Source organism: Acinonyx jubatus, chromosome B1 (genome assembly GCF_027475565.1).
Source record: "Acinonyx jubatus isolate Ajub_Pintada_27869175 chromosome B1, VMU_Ajub_asm_v1.0, whole genome shotgun sequence".
In the NCBI taxonomy this organism is placed as follows: domain Eukaryota; kingdom Metazoa; phylum Chordata; class Mammalia; order Carnivora; family Felidae; genus Acinonyx; species Acinonyx jubatus.
The window spans coordinates 51,305,550-51,325,490 of NC_069382.1; the positions used below are offsets into that span (position 1 = coordinate 51,305,550).

Below are 19,941 nucleotides of genomic sequence, written 5' to 3' on the forward strand. Positions count from 1 at the left end.
CAAGGGATGTGGCAGTTTGGATTCTTGGATTCTTTGGAAACGCATCTTTTCCGTGGCTGTATGTCTTCACAATGATCATTTCTATGGCTGCATAATTTCATTTCACTGTGTTAACTCTAATTTCACCATTTCAACTGGACATTGGCTTGCTTTTTTTTTTTTTAACATCATAGAGGGCTTTGATTAAAAACGAAATAACATGTAGTTTGCAAAGCCATGCTGAACCCCATGACACAGCTGAAGGCTATTCTTTCCTAATCCCTCCAAGGACGGACAGACAATTACACAGGGAGCCCAAATGCTCATTTTGAGGGTGGAGTCGGGTGGATTTGGGATTGCATCTTACGTCATGGTGATAGTGGCCTGAATTCATCCTCTGCCATCAATTCCTTGTTGTCAGCAACCATATTTGCTGGCCAGGGTGACCGATGTGGTCTTTGGCCAGAGAACAGGCTTTCCTCTCTATGAAATGAAATGACTCATGAAGAAAGAAAACCCAAGGCTTTGGCCTCATCTGTCCCAAGGTTCTTAATCAGAGGTCTGTGAAGTGCTGTGGGAGTTTTTAGGGGGAAGGGTGCTGAAATTGGGCACAAAATTTAATATGTATGTACGAAAGTGTATTTTCTGGGGAAAATCTGTACTTTCACTAGATTCTCAAAGAAGGCTGCGACTCCAAAAATGTTTTATTTATTTAGTTGAGAGAGAGAGAGAATGGGGGAAGGGAAAGGGGCAGAGAGAGAAAGAGAGAGAATCCCAAGCAACCTCCACCCTCAGCGCAGAGCCTGACACAGGGCTCAGTCCCACGATTTTGAGATCATGACCTGAGCTGAAATCAAGAGTTGGGTGCTCAACCAACTGAGCCACCCAGGCACCCCGATGCCAAAAATGCTTTAAAAGACAACTGATCTCTCTCTCTCTCTCCCCACCTCCTACCCCAACTACTGCTCCTTTTGGGAGTCTGGGATTGAAATGAAAGAACCCTAATGATCTATGTCTATATACAGAGGTCCAGTCATGGTATGGAGAACCTATTATCCCCATATTAAGGATGAGGAAATTGAGGCTCAGAAATACTTCTAGGGTCAGGGTGCCTGGGTGGTTCAGTCAGTTAAGTGTCTGACTTGGGCTCTGGTCAAGATCTCACAGTTCGTGAGTTTGAGCCCGGCTTTGAGCTCTGTGCTGATAGCTCAGAGCTTGGAGCCTGTTTCAGTTTCGGTCTCTGTCTCTGTCTGCCCCTTCCCCACTTGCACTCTGTCTCTCTCTCAAAAATAAATAAACATTAAAAAAGGTTTTTACAAAAAAAATAAAATACTTCAAGGGCTAGCTAGAGCTAGCATGCAGGGAGCCTTGGTTCTGAACCCAAGTCTGTTCCACTAGCAAGTCTGTATGTGCGTACCCATTTTACTAAAGTGTCCTATGGTTAAAAGAATTGTTTCTGTTTTTATTTCTTTAACCAAAGCTAATTGCTAATGCATTTAGAGTGAGAGACTCTGCTATGATTATGGCCATCCATGGTGCTTAACTAAAGGAAATGTTTTGGCATTTTTGAAAGTCTTGCATTTTTCTCCAGGGAGGCAGGCGGGTACAGAAATATTTGTGGCTGGCTAATTGTTCTTTCCTGCTACAAGCATTAACCATAGGAGGTGAGCTGTTGTTTATCAAACTGAAATGTCACTCAAGGCTTAAGGAGCCAAAGAAACTTTGAAATTCAAGAGACCAAAGCCAACGGTGGGAGATTTCAGCTCATGATTCCCTGAATGTCACTGGGCCTTTTTGAACAAACGTTTTTATTAACAACAAAGCATTTGGCACCAGTAAGTGAATTTGGCTTCCTAAATGTGTTGATTTCTTTTCTCTGGGTATTCCTGGGCTACATCTTCTTAAACTCCAGCACATACCTGGGTATGTGTAGATGGGGCATAATTCAACTTCGCTCTCCTTGCTTCCTCTGGGAATCTCTGCTAAATGAGCCACTCGTTACTACTGCAATGACAGCCCTTAAAGGGGAAAGGCTTCCTTAATGGTTTGTGTGGTGACAGACGGTAGCTCTACCTGTGGTAAGCAAAGGGGACCGTATAGATTTGTCAAAGCACTATGTGATACACCTGAAAGTAGTGTAATATGTGTGTCAACTACACTTCAATTAAAAAAAAAAAGGTGAGTGGCTCAGTCGGTTAAGCGGCCGACTTCGGCTCAGGGCATGATCTCGCGGTCCGTGAGTTCGAGCCCCGTGTCGGGCTCTGTGCTGACAGCTCAGAGCCTGGAGCCTGTTTCAGATTCTGTGTCTCCCTCTCCCTGACCCTCCCCTGTTCATGTTCTGTCTCTCCCTTCTCAAAAATAAATTTAAAAAAAACGTTAAAAAAAATTAAAAAAAAAAAGTGAGCGGAAGACTTCCTGAAATATGGGAAATAATTATGCGATAAAAGAAAGGAAATTATAATTTAATTTGGGGTATCTTAGATGTAATACAACATTAAACATTAAATCAATGTGCTTTCTTGGCCCCAAAATATTGGCTAATGACCAATAATCGGTATTTAGAATAATACTGGCTTTAGTATAAATGACACCTTTCTGTCATTGTCCAGGTAAATTAAACTATGTTTTATGGCAATGGAGTACTGGGGGGAGATGGATAAAAAGGCATTTTTTTCTTTCTTTTTTTTTTTTTTGATGTTTATTTATTTTTGAGAGCGGGGGAGGGGCAGAGAGAGAGGAGAGAGAGAATCCCAAGCAGGCTCCGCACTGTCAGCACAGACAGACGCTTAACCGACTGAGCCACGTAAGCTCCCCAAAAGGCATTTTCTTATGTCTGGGCTTCTCTGATTAATTCATCCATTTATTCAAAACAAGAGAAAGATTCACTGCATATCTAATATGTTCTAAGTCCTGTCAATGGCCCTGAAGATACAAAGGTTAAAAAAAAAGACTACCCCCTTCCCTTGAGACACTCACAGGAGTGTAAGTTAGGAGACAGGCATTAAATCAAGGGCCTAATATACTATGGTTGGTGGTGTAAGAGGTTCTGTGGGCACAGGGGAGAGGTGACTGGATACAGAGTGCCAGGAAAGCTTCCCCAGAGCTGCTGATATCTGGACTAAGTCTTAAGACTAGTTCTTCAGGCGCCCCTGGGTGGCTCAGTCGGTTAAGTGTCTGACTTTGGCTCAGGTCATGGTCTCACGGTTTGTGAGTTCGAGCCTCGTGTCAGGTTCTGCGCTGACAGCTCGGAGCTTGGAGCCTGGAGCCTGCTTGGGATTCTGTCTCCCTCTCTCTCTGCCCCTCCCCTGCTCATGCTCTGTCTCTGTGTCTCTCTCAAAAATAAATAAGTACTTTAAAAAACTTAAAAAAAAAAAAAGACTATTGTTCAATCAGGCCCAGGGAACGACACCCAAGAAAACCATGTTAGGTGTTCTTTAGCTCTTTTCCAGAACCTATTATCATTTCTTAACGTGGTCTAATCAAGATTGTTAGCATGCAAAAATCCTCACTGAAATCAAGCTGATAACATGTCAGTTACCCGACAGAAATGTGGATAGTCTGGAAGACTGATGGTTCTAAACTTTTGGGCTTTTTAACTGTGGTCTCAACAGAGATTTTTTAGATAGTACTTTATAGTTTACAAGTTGCCTTAATGATTTCATTTGATCCTTTAAGGCAATTGGGAAACCTAGTCTTAGCCCCATTTTATAGACAAAGCAACGGAAGCTCAGAGCGATTTAAAAATCTTGTCCCAAATCACACAGGCTTCTAAATAAATAAATAGGATTTCTTGATAATTTGGAGTCACCACTATAATATATTGTTGTGCCATGTTATAATAACAATAACTGACATTTATTTAATGCTTACTATGTGGTAAAGCACTATTCTAAGTACTTTACATATTTCATCTTATTTAATATAAAATCATTGAGGAACTTCCCTTCATAAAAGCATTTTTGGCTTTTCAGGGCTTTTCAGTCCTTGCCCCATCTTACAGATGAATCCAGATTATTCACTTTCAAGATTTTCTGGGCAACATAACATGACTGCCTTTCTAAAAAATTGGTTATTTCTTCAAGGAAGGCTGACGTGAGTTTCTCTCAAAATTTTTTGGCCCTTGATAGAATATTTATTTTCATGTTTTATCATAATTTACCTCCATACCCTCCGCCTGGATTTGCCCTGGAGTCGAACCCTTCCAGTGCACGTCCACATCCTGGGTCTGGCTAACACTGCTGATGTCACTCTGTGGCTGGTTCGGGAACCAGGACCCTGGATCTTAAAGTGAGTGTCACAGCAGGTTGGGAGATAGAGATGTCAAAGGCAGGGGAACAGCCTGAGCGTGGCAGAAATAAAGATGGAGTGATTCACGGACCGACGTGATGAGAGCAGAGAGGGGATTGAAAAGGGAAGAGAAACCAGAGAACCATTCTGTGGGACCTCGGAGTCACCACCTTGGACTCCTTTGGGCAATGAGAATGTGGGGGCTAGACCATCTCTGTATTCCATTGTCATTCTAGGGAGTCCTCAGCAGAACCCAGGTTACCCCCTAGACCCCACTGTTCCTCTGCACCTCCAGAAATCTGCAAGGGAATTATGGGCCCACCACATTAGGGCTGGGGGCCACGTGGTGATCATCCTTCCAGAGCCCTCGTCATACAGACGAAGAGGGGGAAGCAAGGAGGTGCGGTGACTGGCCAGAGATACACCATGGGCTACTAAGTTGATACTGAATGACCCAGTGAGGCCCTGAAGGCATTACAAGATGCAAAATTGCCTTTTGCACACTCAGAAAGAGGTAGGACATGCTTGGAACAAGTGGGGAGCATTTATTAAATGCCAGGTTATTTGAACTTGGTCAGTTGGCTGGCCACACACCCTGTGTTGTATATGGAGGCGTTGCATGAACAAGACTTTGGGTAACCAGAACAAGCCACCACCCAGCCAAGGTGAATTTTAGAGTTTACCAAAGTGGTCATTCCAGCTCGGCCGGAAAACACAATTAAGTAATAGGGCCACGGTCTATCCACGTGGTTCTCCCATCACAGCTCGGTGATGAGAAAGCCCAGTTGTCCCTTTGTGAAGGAGGCATTCATGTCTCAGTTCCGCTCTGAAGTCATAGTCATAAGCAGAACTAAATATGGGGACAAGTGTGTCCGGGTGCCTTAGGGAAGAGATCTGCAAGGGTGTTTTGAGGGTGTCTGAGGCCCAGCAGGCCCCTTCAGTTCTGCCAAGACTTGAGGAGCAGAGTGAAGGCCTTTTCTGAATGCTGAGCTCTGAGGGGTGGGAGGTGGAGAGGGGAGAAGTGTGTGGGGGGAGAAGTGGGGTGGGAAGCAAGCCTGTGCGGAGACACTCCTGGCTGCCCTGCCCCTGTGGGCCTTCTCTGCCCACCCAACCCCCTGCGACCTTCCCATCTGCCACCTCTGAGCTAGGGTAACCCCTAGACCGCCGTCTCCTTGCGGCTTTGCTGGTGAATGTGCCTGTGGAGCTGGCCACACATAGGGTTGGGGGAGCCGGAAGGGCTTTAAAAATACAGATTCTTGGCCCCACCTCAGACTTTCTGCATCGTGTGAGGAGCGCAGGAATCTGTTACAGTCCCGGATGGTACCTAACACAAGCAGCCAGGGTGCTCTCCCTGCACAGGAATAGGGACCCACTGGCCTCACCTCTGCCCCCTCCTGGCCACCTCCTGTTCCAGGGTCAGTCACACATGGCCTCAGCTTTCTTTGGAATCCTCCCACCACTCCCTGATCAGGTGTCTTTTCTGGGAATCCTTCCCCTGCTTCCCCCATATGGGCCCAGCAGTCACCACAAACACCCACCGTCCTATGCACACGTCTTCAGGGTTTTGCTGTCTTGCCAGTAGGCAACATGAGGATGGGATTCCTCCCTGGTTGAGCAGTGGAGGTGGCCATAGCAGAGGAATGATGGTGGACAAGCCCTGGTTTGCGGCCCTGCTCGACTCCACATCTGGCTGAGGGATCCCAAGCAAATTTTGCCTCTGTCATCCTCAGTTTTTAATTTGTAAAGTAGGGTAATCGATGCCTGCTTCCTGGATGGGGGGTGGTGGTGAGGACTAAATGGGAGCTAGAACACAGTGCCGAAAGGCCAGGGAGCATGTCTGCGACTTCACTCTATGCCCCCAGGGTCTAGTGGAGTGCTCAGAACAAGTGGGCACCTGGTACCCATTGGTTCTTCCCTTGCTGCTTTTAATTTGGCATATTTCTCACAACATTACTTTCCTCTCCTTTCTTTGTTTGCTGTTGCCCTAATGTGTGCACTTTGTTTTCACCTCCCCTCCATTTTCTTTGACTTCATTCTTCTCAGTCAGCCCATTCATGTTCAGGTCCTTGCCTTTTCTAATAGTAGTATATGCATTTAAAATAAAACTTTTCCGGGGTGCCTGGGTCAGTCGGTTCAGCATCCGACTTCAGCTCAGATCATGATCTCATGGTTCATGAGTTCAAGCCCCACATTGGTCTCTGTGTTGACAACTCAGGGCCTGGAGCCTGCTTCAGATTCTGTGTCTCCCTCTCTCTCTGCCCCTCACCTGCTCTCTCTCTCTCTCTCAAAAATACATAAACATTAAAAAAATATAAAATGTAACTTTTCTCCGAAGTACAATTTTAGCCCTTGGCACTCCTTTCTACCTGGTATTCTACATAGTCATGTTGAAAGAGGCAGGGAGCTTGCGGGGGACATCAAGTCCCTGAGCTGCTTCATTTACCTCTGTTTTCTTCAGAGCAGTGGTTTCAAATGGGGAATCGTGGACCTTTAGTTATTCATAAAATCAACTTAGTGGATTGTCATGAGCCTTTCAAAAATGACATAAACAGAGTGAAAAGACAGCCTACAGAAGAGGAGAAAGTATTTGCAAATCATATATCTCATAAGGGATTAATATCCAGAATATGTAAAGAACTCCTACAATTCAAAACTAAAAAACAAATAACCTGATTAAAAAATGGACAGGGGCACCTGAGTGGCTCAGTCGGTTAAGCGTCTGACTTTTGATTTCAGCTCAGGTCACGATCTCACAGTCATGCTGAGCATGGAGCTCTTGAGATTCTCTCTCCCACTCTCTCTGCTCCTCCCCTGCTTGCTTTCACTTTCAAAGTAAATAAATAAACATTTTTTTCAAAAATGAGCAAAGGACTTAAATAGACATGTTCCCATAGAAGAAATACAAATGTCCAACAAGCATATGAAAGATGTTCAACATCACTACTTGTTGCGGGAAATGCAAATTAACAGCACAATGAGATATCACCTCCCACTCTATAGGATGGCTACTAATGAAAGAAAGAAAGAAGAAAGAAAGAAAGAAAGAAAGAAAGAAAGAAGAAAAGAAGGAAGGAAGGAAGGAAGGAAGGAAGGAAGGAAGGAAGGAAGGAGAACAAGTTTTGGCAAGGGTGTGGAAAAATTGGAACCCCCATGCGCTGCTGTTGGGAATGCAAACTGGTGTGGCCACTATGGAAAACAGTATGGCAGTTCCTCAAAAACTTAAAAATAGAACCACCTTATGATGCAATAATTCCACTTCTAAGTATATACCCCTAAGAATTGAAAGCGGGTCTCAAAGAAAATTTGCATATTCATTTTCATAGTGGCATTGTTCACAGTAGCCATGGTTGGATAAACCACATGGAATAAACAATGGACAGGTAAATTCTTGCATATCCACACAATGGAATGTTATTCGGCCTTAAAAGGAAGGAAATTCTGGGGCGCCTGGGTGGCTCAGTCGGTTAAGCGTCCGACTTCAGCTTAGGTCACGATCTCGCGGTTTGTGAGTTCGAGCCCCACGTCGGGCTCTGGGCTGACAGCTCAGAGCCTGGAGCCTGTTTCAGATTCTGTGTCTCCCTCTCTCTCTGCCCCTCTCCCGTTCATGCTCTGTCTCTCTCCGTCTCAAAAATAAATAAAACGTTAAAAAAATTAAAAAAAAAAAAGGAAGGAAATTCAAACACGTGCCACAACCTGAGATGAACCTTGAGAACATTATGCCAAATGAAATGAGTCAGTCACAAAAGGACAAATTCTGAATGATTCCACTTACCTGAGGCATTTGCAATTGTCAAATTCATAAAGACAGATAGTAGAGTGGTGGTTGCTGGGGGCTGATGGAGCGGGAGGGGGAGTTATTCTTTGATGGACATAGAGTTTCAATTTTGCAAGATGAAAAAGTTCTGGAATTGGTTACACAACAACGTGAATATACTTAACAGCATTGAACTGTCACACTTAAAAATTAAGATACTAAATTTTATGTTCTGTGTATTTTACCACAATTAAAACTTAAAAAAAAAAAAAAGTAGAATAGGAGCACCTGGGTGGCTCAGTAGGTTCAGTGTCTGATTCTTGATTTCGGCTTAGGTCATGATCTCATGGTTCGTGGGTTCAAACCTCGTGTCAGGCTCTGCAATAAGAGTGGGGAACCTCCAAGGGATTCTCTCTCTCTCCTTCTCTCTCTGCCCCTCCCTGCTCCCTACGTACACACGCGTGCAGTGCACTCTCTCTCTCTCTCTCTCAAAATAAATTAATATTTTTAAGTAGAATAGAATATATCCAAGTGCATTGCTTGAAGTAAGGATAAAAAAAAAATCATGAACCTTTGTTTCATGGCGGGTATATGTGTATATGTGGACCTGGGTATGTGCTGTCTTACAGATGTACAGTATTTCTTATTGAGGGTCACTGTGAAAAAGGCAAAGAATTTTGATAAACACTGCAGTGGTCAACCTCAGAGCACACAGCGCAGGGAGGACACCTGCAATCTGTGTAGGGAGACCTCCCTTCCTGGTGTGGTGCGGGCACAGAGCCTTCAGCAGACTGGCTGCTGGTGACCTATTGTTACTTCCCAGGGGTCTTCCTGATCTCAAGAAACACTTATTGGTGTCTACTGAGAAAGAGATGATCTAGTAGGATTTATACATTCTCCACCTTCTTCCATTTTTCCCAAGAACTAAAGCCTGAAAACTCAACGGATGTGGAAGGGAAAAGAAATGACAAGTATCTAGCACACTTAGTAACTGTGGACGGAGGGAGGGAAGGAAGGAAGGAAAGGATGGAGGAATGGAGGGAGGAATCGCAGAAGGAAGGAGATAGATGGGAATAAAGATGGACTGGTCCAGATCTCTCAGGTATGCAGATTTTACGTAAACCCTCTGTAACCTCAGGAAGCTAAGAGGCTCATTGGAAGCTGTCCCGAGGCTTGAACAGGGGTCCCGAAATCTCAGGCTTGGTCTGTAGGAGCAACGAGGAGAAGCACCCCATTCTGCTGGGTGTTCAGGGAGTACCCCCTAGCTCTCCTTTTGGGGAAGGAGAAGTGGCTGAGAACTGCCCTACAGGCATGCCCAAAGGGAAGCGTTCTCTCTCTCTAGCAATTATGGAGGGGGACCGATTGAAAGTGAAAGTGTCTGGCGTGCTTAATAAAGCAGCTACCATTAGCACCGGGTTTATAACTCCCGGAAAGTGCTGTGCACAGAAGATGCCAAGAGCTCCCCCACCCCCACCCCCAGAGTGGCCCAGGTGAGGAGAGTGCAGTTCCAAGAGGAAGGGGCAGAGCTGGGACTTCAACGCCTTCACCGTGATTTAAATCCCTACTCCTCCTGCTACCCCCTGGAAAGTGACAACAGTGGCTCTGGGCCGTGAGGAGAAGCAAAAAGGCAATGGCAATGCTCCCAGTGAAGGGATGCGATTCCCATCCTCACACATTTGTTAATGACCCCAAGCTCGGCACCCACCCCCCAAGGCCCCCAAGGCTGTTGCAAAGACCACGTTTCATGACACACTCACTTGCCAGCCACATAGAGGACGGAGGCCATGTTAGAAGAGGGGCCATCCATTCAGTGACTCAAAGACATCTGTGTGCTTTTACTACGTGGTGCGGGCACTGCAGTTATACCCAATGAGGTCTAGCCTCACGGGGCTCACCCTCTACTGGGGGAAGACAGAAACTGAACGAATTAGTAAATGCAAAGTGTCAGGTGGTGATCCGGACTATGGAGTAAAATAAATCAGAGTGAAGTGCCTGGGATGGGGGTAGATGGGGCTTGTGTCATCTTCAGAGGTCAGGGAAGGTCCCTCTGCTACTCGGGTGACATTTGAGCAGAGGCCTGAAGGAGGTGAAGGGGCTGGCAATATCTGGGTAAGAATGTTCCAGGCAGAGGAAGAACAAGAGCAAATACCCTAAGGTGGGAGCGTGTTTGCTTGTTGAACAGCCAGTAAGGAAGCCAGTGGGCTGAGAGCAGAGTGGGCAACAGGGAGAGTGGAAGGAGCCAAGGAGGGAGAAGAGAAGGGTGTGGCTCCTAACGACTCTGGAGCGTGTGTGTGTGTGTCTGTGAGTGGTAACATATACATAACATAACATTGACCATTTTAAGTGCACAGTTCAGTGACACTAAGCACATTCACACTGTTGTGTGATCCATGACTGCCATGGACCTCCCAGCTTCCAGGCACACGTGGACCTTCCAGACACCTCTAGACTTCGGACAGCCTCCTGCTGTTGCATCTTACACCTTGCTCCTCTGTGCCTCACCTGCTTTTGGAGTCATATTTGAGAGAGAGCTTCTTTTGGGCATGTGGGGGTGAGTGGCACCGTGTGGGGGCAGAAGCTAGCTGCCCAGCTCCTCAAGACCATGCTCCTAGCTCAGCCGAGCGCTTGCAGCCCGAGTTCTGCAGTCTGGGCTCTTGGCCCTGTGACACGGTGGCATCCTATACCCCGAGAATTGGGCCCTGAGTCAAGGGCCCCTTCTCAGAGCTGAGAGGGGCTTCTGGAAAGCCAGAGAAATACCCTTTCCCTGAGCTGAGAGTAGCCCAGCTCTGTGCCCACAATGGCGGGAGCTCCAGGAAGAGTCATCAGAAAGATGTGGGAGCCAGCATCCTCAGATGGCTGGCTGTCAGTGAGCGCCATGGATGCCAGGCTCTCAAAACTCACTTTACAGAAGAGGAAACTGAGGCCAGGAGAGGGCAAAGGAATGTGTAGGATCCACAGCAGGTCGAAGGTGGGATCAGGCCTAGAACCCGGTTTTCCTGGTTGCCCCCACTGAGCAGCCCTGTGGCTTCACACAGATCTTGGGGGCCCTTCATCCATTAGGTACAGACCAACTTTCAAATTTGGGCTCCAGCTAAGGCTTTAGATGGTGGGTGCTCCCGGCAGAGCTTGGCTTCCCAGATCAAATACCCACTTGCGTGTGTATTTATGCAGCGTGTTCAATTTTCACAAATGGATCTGTCAAATCCCTGCTGGATGCTGGTTTCTGAATTCTGAATGCAGAGGCCCCGCAGCAGGGGGCTGGGAGTGCAGCCGAAGGTTCTAATTCTTCTGGAGGATTGAGGGGTATCTCTTTCCTCTCCCCTCCCCTCCACATGTGAAGGTCAGCCCCACCTTGTCATTAGCACCTCAGGCTTTCTATGCATTTCCTCCATTTCCACTGACAATACCCTGTCCCACCACTCCTCACTGGGCCTCCTGCCAAGGTCTCCTGCCTGGTGACCCTGCTTCCGGCTCACGCCCCACAGCCTCATCCACACAACAGCCACAGTGATCTTTCTAAAAGGTAAGTCAGCCTTGCTTACAATAGTTAAATGGGGCATTTCAAAAGAAAGCCCAACTCCTCGCCTGCCTCCCTCCTTTGCCTTCACCTCCCCTGGCCTTCCTGACCTTGCAAGAGCTGCCACCTCAGTTTAAGGCCACCACCCCCTGGGAGAGGTCTTTCCTGATCCTCTGAATAACCCCGTGCCTCTGCGGTGATTCTATCACACTGTCCTCTACTCTCTGCACAGCGCTTACCTCTTTTGGAAAGTGATAGGCCATTTACTTTTGCTTATTTGCTCTACTGGCCATCTGTCAACTAGAAAGCGAGCTCTGGAGCAGGAGCAGGAACCTGGTCTGTCTTGTTCTCACTCGTGTCTGATGCTCACCCCAGGGTGCCCTGGGGTAAAAGTATTTGCTGGGGCGGGGGTGGGGGGAGAATGAGGTGCTCTTAGGGAGGAATTAGATAGTTCTAGCCTGTGCTGGGTGCCAGAGGACCGTGCTCATTCTCACACGCGGCTGCTGGGAGTCCACAGTCTTTCTGGAAAGCAATTTGATAGTTTGGATCAGGAATCCTGAAACAGTTCCATACAGTATTTGTCCCAACCAGTTTTCCTTCTGAGAGCCAAAACCAGGGTTGGGGGCGGGAATCTGAAATGTAGGCGGCAATTTTATACACAAATATTAGATAAAGCTCTATGTGTGTGTGTGTGTGTGTGTACGTGTGTGCACACACATACAGGAAGAGGAAAAGTTTAAATTGTGTTTATTGTAAGTTTGAATGATATGAACAAAAGCCTATGATGTAGTGTTTGGTGATAAGAGGAAGACAAAAGTGTACATACCGCCCGATAAGAACTAATATGTATTTAGAGGCTATTTGTACCAGACGTCATGCCAAGGACTTTACTTATATTTTTCTGCTTCTCTCAACAACGCTTGTGAGGCAGTTATTATTATTTTACTGGCTGGGAAAGTGAGATTTCAAAAGATCAGGGATATTCATGAGTGTGGTGTAGTTTATAAATCATAAAGTCAGGATTTAAGTCCATTTCAAAAATTCCACGTTCCACCATGGTCCCTACTGATGTCAGCTTTGGAAAAGCTCCCTCCCCCATGCCCCAAAAAAGACTAAGGAGAAACACACCAAAATATTCGCAGAGGTTGCCTCTGAGTGTTGGGATTATAGGAAATTATCTTCTTTGTAACTACTTACATTTAAATTTTTTTCTATCATGAGTACATGTTATTTTTATACAAAGTTTTGAGATTTATTTTAAAATAAATTGTCACACACATATCTATAGGTAAATTCAGTTTATCAATACAGAAGCAAAAGTATTTTTTAAAATCAATTTGAGTCAAATATGATATTTAATATATTGTGACTAAGTAGAATTCATCCCATTGTGAAAGGAGAATTCAACATTAAGAAAAGTATTAGTGTAATTTGTCACACCAGTAAGTCAAAATAGAAAGGTAATTGTTGACAATTGTCCTGGTAGGTATTTTAAGAGACATTCAACAGAATTCAGTGACATTCTTGTAAAAGCTTCTTGTAACCCAGTGAAAAGGAAAACTTTCCAGATTATCTACTGAAAGCCAACAGACAAATTCAAGATAAATGAGATGTGCCTAACACTGATATTATTTAACTTTGTTTTGGAAATTTAGCCTGTGTAATATAACAAGAAAAAGCAGTAAAACTACATATATAAGGAAAAGACGTAACAGATGATATCTTTTCTTCCTGAGAAATCTAAGACAAGTAACTCAAAAACTATCAGAACTAATAAAAATAACTCAAATATACAAAAACCAATAGGTTTCTTTTTCTAATATTAACATTAGCAAACCAATTTTTTGAAAATAAAACATGGACTTAAATGTAATACCAGCAAAAACTAGCCCAGTCATTTTTAAGTTGTCAAAATTATTCTTTTTTAAAAACTTGCTTTAATGTTTATTTATTTTGAGGGAGAGAGTGACAGAGTGTAAGGGAGGGAAGGGCAGAGAGACAGGGAGACACAGAATCCAAAGCAGGCTCCAGGCTCTGAGCTATCAGCCCAGAGACCATTGCGGGACTCAAACTAACCAACCATGAGATCATGACCTGAGCCGAAGTCAGACGCTTAAACAACTGAGCCACCCAGGCGTCCCAACTTGTCAAAATTATTCTTAAATTATATTAGAAAAATGAGCAAGAAAGAATAATAAAGTCTTTTTTTTAGAAGTCTTCTTTTAAATTTATTTATTTATTTATTTAGAGAGAGAGGGAGGGAAAGAGAGAATCCCAAGCAGGCTCCACACTGTCAGCGCAGAGCCCTATGCAGGGCTTGATCCCATGAACTATAAGATCATGACCTGAGCCAAGATCAAGAGTGAGATGCTTCACCAACTGAACCACCCAGGCACCCCAATAAAGAAAGCCTTAAAGGAAGAAATTGAACTGTATTATTAAACTGGAGTAATTAATATTTAGGAACAAACAGAGTCCAGAAACAGGCCCATGAATATGTGGAAATTTAATATGTGATAAGGGAAGCCTTTCAAATCATTGAGAAAGATGGACTTAAAAAAGTTATTATATAATACTTGATTTGTCAACCAAAAATTTCTCTTTATTCTTGAGATATTCTATACATTTTTTAAAAAGTTTTAATTCTTGCTTTTGATATTTAATTCTTCCATCAGTTTGGATAGGACAGTTGAGAGTGATTATAAAGTAAGGATACAGTTTCATGTTTTTCTACATAGAAAACCAGTTGTCCCAGCATCATTCATTGAATGGCTCATTATTTTCCTGGTGATCTTCCATGTCTCTTCTGGAATGTACTATTGCCCATGTGGGTGAGGGTCTAGTTTCCCTGTATTACCTGTGTATCTCCACTCTTAATTGCTACAGTTTTTAATAACTGTTGGTATCTCATAGGGGTCTCCTATCTTATTCTTTGTCCTCAGGAATATATTTTCCATTCTTGGGCCTTTGCTCTTGGGTAAAATTTTAGAACCAATTTATAAAGTTCCTCAAAAACAACAGGTGGAATATTGGTTGAAAATAAATTCAATTTTTGAGTGATTTGGGGAGAATGTACATCTTTAAGATAGGAGTCTTCCTAATCTTGATCAACGTATATCTCTCCTTTTCCTTAGGATACTTCTTTAATGTATTTCAATTAAATTTATATCATCATGTAAACTTGCACATTTTTGTTACATATATTTCTAAGCAATTCTATTTTTAGTTGGTATTAGAAATGAGCTCTTTCTAAAAAAAAAAAAAATTGCACTTTCCTAAATGGTCAAAGGATATGAAGGTCATACACAGAGGGAAAACCCATATAATCAAAAAACATCTCAAAAGTAATTAGGGAAAAAGAAATGAAAACAAAAAAATTCCATTTATCACCCATGCAATTAGTTAAAAGTAAAAAAAAAAAAACAACCCTGGTCTGATAACACCAGGTTTGGTGGGAATATGGAGGAAATGAGAATTCTTAGGTATTGCTGGTGGGAGCATAAATTGGTACTTTGGAGAGCATTTTGGGAATTCACAGTAGCTCTGAAAGAGCTCGCCCTACTGCCGTTAAGTCTACAAAGTAAATTAAAGCCACATTGGTGAGCGAAACTCTCATAGATGTGCACGAGAGGACATGCTCATCACACGGCAATTTGTAAAAAATGAATGAATGGATAAATAAAATGAGGTTTATCCACTTATTGGAATCAAATCACACAAAAATAGAAGAACCAGAGATCTATGTAGTAAGATGAGCAAAGCTTAAAAACACCATTTTTTTTTAAAGCAAGTTGCAAAAAGGTTACATGCATTATGAAGCCATTTTTGCAAAACATACTGAACAAGAGTATATATATATTGTTTGTGGCTGTTTATACAGATGTCACTAATGTACAAACCCGTACATGGTAATAGCACTCACTAACTTCAAGGTAATGATTACTTTTGGATACAAAGGGGGAGAAAATAATGATCAAGCCTTAGTTCTGTCTGTGACATAAAGACACAGGAACACAGATCCCCCTGAGATCAGGAACGTGACAGGGATGTCCACTCTGACCACTGTTGTTTAATATAGTATTGGAAGTCCTAGCCTCAGCAATCAGAAAACAAAATGAAATCAAAGGCATCAAAATTGGCAAAGATGAAGTCAAACTTTCACTTTTCACAGACGACATGATACTCTATGTGGAAAACCTGACAGACTCCACCAAAAGTCTGCTAGAACTGATACATGAATTCAGCAAAGTTGCAGGACACAAAATTAATGTACAGAAACCAGTTGCATTTTTATACACCAATAATGAAGCAACAGAAAGAAAAATAAAGAAACTGATCCCATTCACAATTGCACCAAGAACCATAAAATACCTAGGAATAAACCTAACCAAAGATGTAAAAGATCTGTATGCTGAAAACTATAGAAAGTTTATGAAGGAAATTGAAGAAGATACAATGAAATGGAAAAACATTCCATGCTCACGGATTGGAAGAATAAATATTGTTAAAATGTCAATACTACCCAAAACAATCTACACATTCAATGCAATACCAATCAAAATTGCACCAGCATTTTTCTCAAAGCTAGAACAAACAATCCTAAAATTTGTATGGAACCACAAAAGACCCCGAATAGCCAAAGTAAACATTGAAGAAGAAAACCCAAATGGGAGACATCACAATCCCAGACTTTAGCCTCTACTACAAAGCTGTAATCATCAAGAAAGCATGGTATTGGCACAAAAACAGACACATAGATCAATGGAATAGAATAGAAACCCCAGAACTAGACCCACAAAAGTATGGCCAACTAATCTTTGACAAAGCAGGAAAGAACATCCAATGGAAAAAAGACAATCTCTTTAACAAATGGTGCTGGGAGAACTGGACAGCAACATACAGAAGAATGAAACTAGACCACTTTCTTACACCATACACAAAAATAGACTCAAAATGGATGAAGGACCCGAATGTGAGACAGGAAACCATCAAAACCCTAGAGGAGAAAACAGGAAAAAACTTTTTTGACCTCAGCCACAGCAATTTCTTACTCAACACATCTCCAAAGGCAAGGGAATTAAAAGCAAAAATGAACTATTGGGACCTCATGAAGATAAAAAGCTTCTGCACTGCAAAGGAAACAATCAACAAAACTAAAAGGCAACCGATGGAATGGGAAAAGATATTTGCAAATGACATATCGGATAAATGGCTAGTATCTAAAATCTATAGAACTCACCAAACTCCACACCCGAAAAACAAATAATCCAGTGAAGAAATGGGCAGAAGACATGAATAGACACTTTTTCAAAGAAGACATCTAGATGGCCAACAGTCACATGAAAAGATACTCAATGTCACTCCTCATCAGGGAAATACAAATCAAAACTACAATGAGATATCACCTCACACCAGTCAGAGTGGCTAAAATGAACAAATCAGGAGATTATAGATGCTGGCGAGGATGTGGAGAAATGGGAACCCTCTTGCACTGCTGGTGGGAATGCAAACTGGTGCAGCTGCCCTGGAAAACAGTGTGGAGGTTCCTCAAAAAATTAAAAATAGAAATACCCTATGACCCAGCAATAGCACTGCTAGGGATTTACCCAAGGGATACAGGAGTGCTGATGCTAGTGGCACATGTACCCCAATGTTTATAGCAGCACTTTCTTTTTTTTTTTCAACTTTTTTTTTTTTTTTTTGGGACAGAGAGAGACAGAGCATGAACGGGGGAGGGGCAGAGAGAGAGGGAGACACAGAATCGGAAACAGGCTCCAGGCTCTGGGCCATCAGCCCAGAGCCCGACGCGGGGCTCGAACTCACGGACCACAAGATCGTGACCTGGCTGAAGTCGGACGCTTAACCGACTGCGCCACCCAGGCGCCCCTATAGCAGCACTTTCAACAATAGCCAAATTATGGAAAGAGCCTACAGATCCATCATCTGACAAATGAATAAAGAAGATGTGGTTTATATATACAATGGAATACTACTTGGCAATGAGAAACCATGAAATCTGGCCATTTGCAACAATGTGGATGGAACTAGAGGTATTATGCTAAGTGAAATAAGTCAGGCAGAGAAAGATAGATACCATATGTTTTCATTCATATGGGGATCTTGAGAAACTTAACAGAAGACATGGGGGAGGGGAACGGGGGGGGGGAGGGAGTTACAGAGAGGGAGGGAGGCAAACCACAAGAAACTCTTAAGGACTGAGAACAAACTAAGTGTTGATGGGGAGTGGGGGAGAGGGGAAAGTGGGTGATGGGCATTGAGGAGGGCACTTGTTGGGATGAGCACTGGGTGTTGTATGGAAACCAATTTGGCAATAAATTATGTTTTAAAAAAAAAGAGAGGGGAAGAAGAAAAAGGGAATTGAAGTAAATGTACAAAATATAAATATCTGTTTGACATTAGTGCTGTTACATTAGCTTCTGTTCTTTTCATACATATAAAATATTCATAATTAATAGTGAAAAAATTTTAGACTGCTTGTATATTCCTGTCATATTGGGATGGGGAAGATATTCCTAAGTGTGAACAGCAGAGGCAAAACTTGGTAAGAAAGATTAATAAATTGACATAAGATGATAATCTTTTGTGAACAACAAATACCATAAAATTAAGAAGCGAAAGATAAGTTGAGAAAAATATTTACAATATATGTGACAAATTAATGTAGGAATTAAATATATTTATCGTCTAAAGAGGCCCTGTACATCATCAAGAAAATGATAAACACCGCAATGTAAAAATGAGTCAAGGATATGGACAGCCAGTTTATCACCTGAGAAATACAAGTGGTTGACAAATACAGCATAAATATTATTAGAAAATGAAATTACAACTATGTTACCATTTTAGTTGAGCAGATTGACAAAGATTTCTTGAAAACTTGATAAAAGCCACTGACGAAGGGCCAGATAAATGAGCTTCTTTCCTCACTGTGAGAATGTAAATCAGCATTACTTTTGTAGGAATCAACCCACCATCAGAGATGAAGATCCTTATGTATGTGCATCTTCTTTGACTTAGTAATTCCACTTATAGAAATACAGCTTTAAAAATGTTAGACCAACAACTAAATATATATTTTATAAGGATGTTTATTACAGGTTTATTTGTAATAGTTGAAGGGTGCAAATAACTTATTTGGCCAATAGTGGTTAAATAAATTAATGTTGAGTTTATATAGTGGCATACAGTTAATAATATTGGCTTCAAAATTGTATTTATTTATATATAGTTTACTATACTGCTTACTGAAATTTGGGCCCGTTTTTTAAAAAGTGTATATGCATCTGTAAAAACTCTGGAAATTCATCACCAAAGCGTTCATAGTGATTCTCTACACGTGGTAGGATTACAGATGATTTTTATTTTGTTCTTTGCATGGATCTGAATTTTTCTGACTTTCAACATGCATGTATTACTTGCTTATGAAAAACTAGGTTAAAAAGTAAAAGACAGAGGCACCTGGGTGGTTCAGTTGGTTGAGCATCCAACTCTTGATTTCGGCTCAAGTAATGATCGCAGGGTCGTGGGATCAAGCCTTGCATCAGGCTCCGTGCTGAGCGTGGAGCCTGTTTAGGATTCCCTCTCCATCTCTCTCTTTGCCCCTTTCTCCTGCTCATTCGTGCTCACTCTCTCTCTCTCTCAAATAAAATAAATAAACAAAAACTTTTTTAAAAAGTAAAAGACAACTTCTTAAAAATAAATTAACTTTGTGAGTATAAACAGAATAATAACCTTTATCAGAGAAAGTACAGGGAAGGACATACTCACATTGTGATATGAAATACCTGAAGGCTGATTTGGCAAAATCTGTCAGAAAACTAACATGTTATGGTCTTGGGCCTACCAATTCCACTTTTAGGACTTTTAACCTCAACCCGGATTAATAGAGGACATGAGCAAAGGGCATCCTTGCAGCTCTATTTCTGATACTAAAAAGATGGAAACAGCTTGCGCGTTTCCAAAAGGAATGGTACAAGAAGTATGGGTGCCACTTTCCAATAAGACGCCTTGCAGCCTTGCCTGCTATGTTACAGGAAAAATGGGTCCTGACATGAACAGATGGCCACGATACACTCTTTTAAAAGCAGGTCACAAAACAGGATGTAGATAATGATCCCAGCTTTGCTTTTTTAAAAAAACTGGCGATGGAAAATTACATACCAGAATGCTGATAGTGGTGATCTCTGGATGATGGTGTTGTAGGCAATTTTTACCTTCCTCTCTGCCTTCTGGATTTCCTGTAACAAAAGCAAATTATTTGTGTAGAGAGGAAAGCATATTTAACGTGATTCTTAGGAGGAGGCTGAGTCCTCCAAGCAGAGGTGGAACACATAAAGGATAGAATTCTGTCCCCTCGTTCATCCTTTCTGACGTCACTCAAGGA

General features: G+C 42.6%; 1 protein-coding gene and 1 long non-coding RNA gene across 3 annotated transcripts in view; one reads left to right on the top strand and one right to left on the bottom strand.

The window, feature by feature from the left end:
* Window positions 1–19,941, top strand: part of BLK (BLK proto-oncogene, Src family tyrosine kinase) — a 79,860-nt gene that overhangs the window by 15,454 nt on the left and 44,465 nt on the right. The gene's annotated exons all lie outside the window — the stretch shown is intronic.
* On the bottom strand, window positions 1,727–19,900 carry LOC128314407 (uncharacterized). Its single transcript, XR_008296021.1, has 3 exons — window positions 19,719–19,900; window positions 4,139–4,318; window positions 1,727–2,052 (listed from the first exon to the last, which is right to left on the bottom strand). It is a non-coding gene; the product is annotated as an uncharacterized LOC128314407 (long non-coding RNA).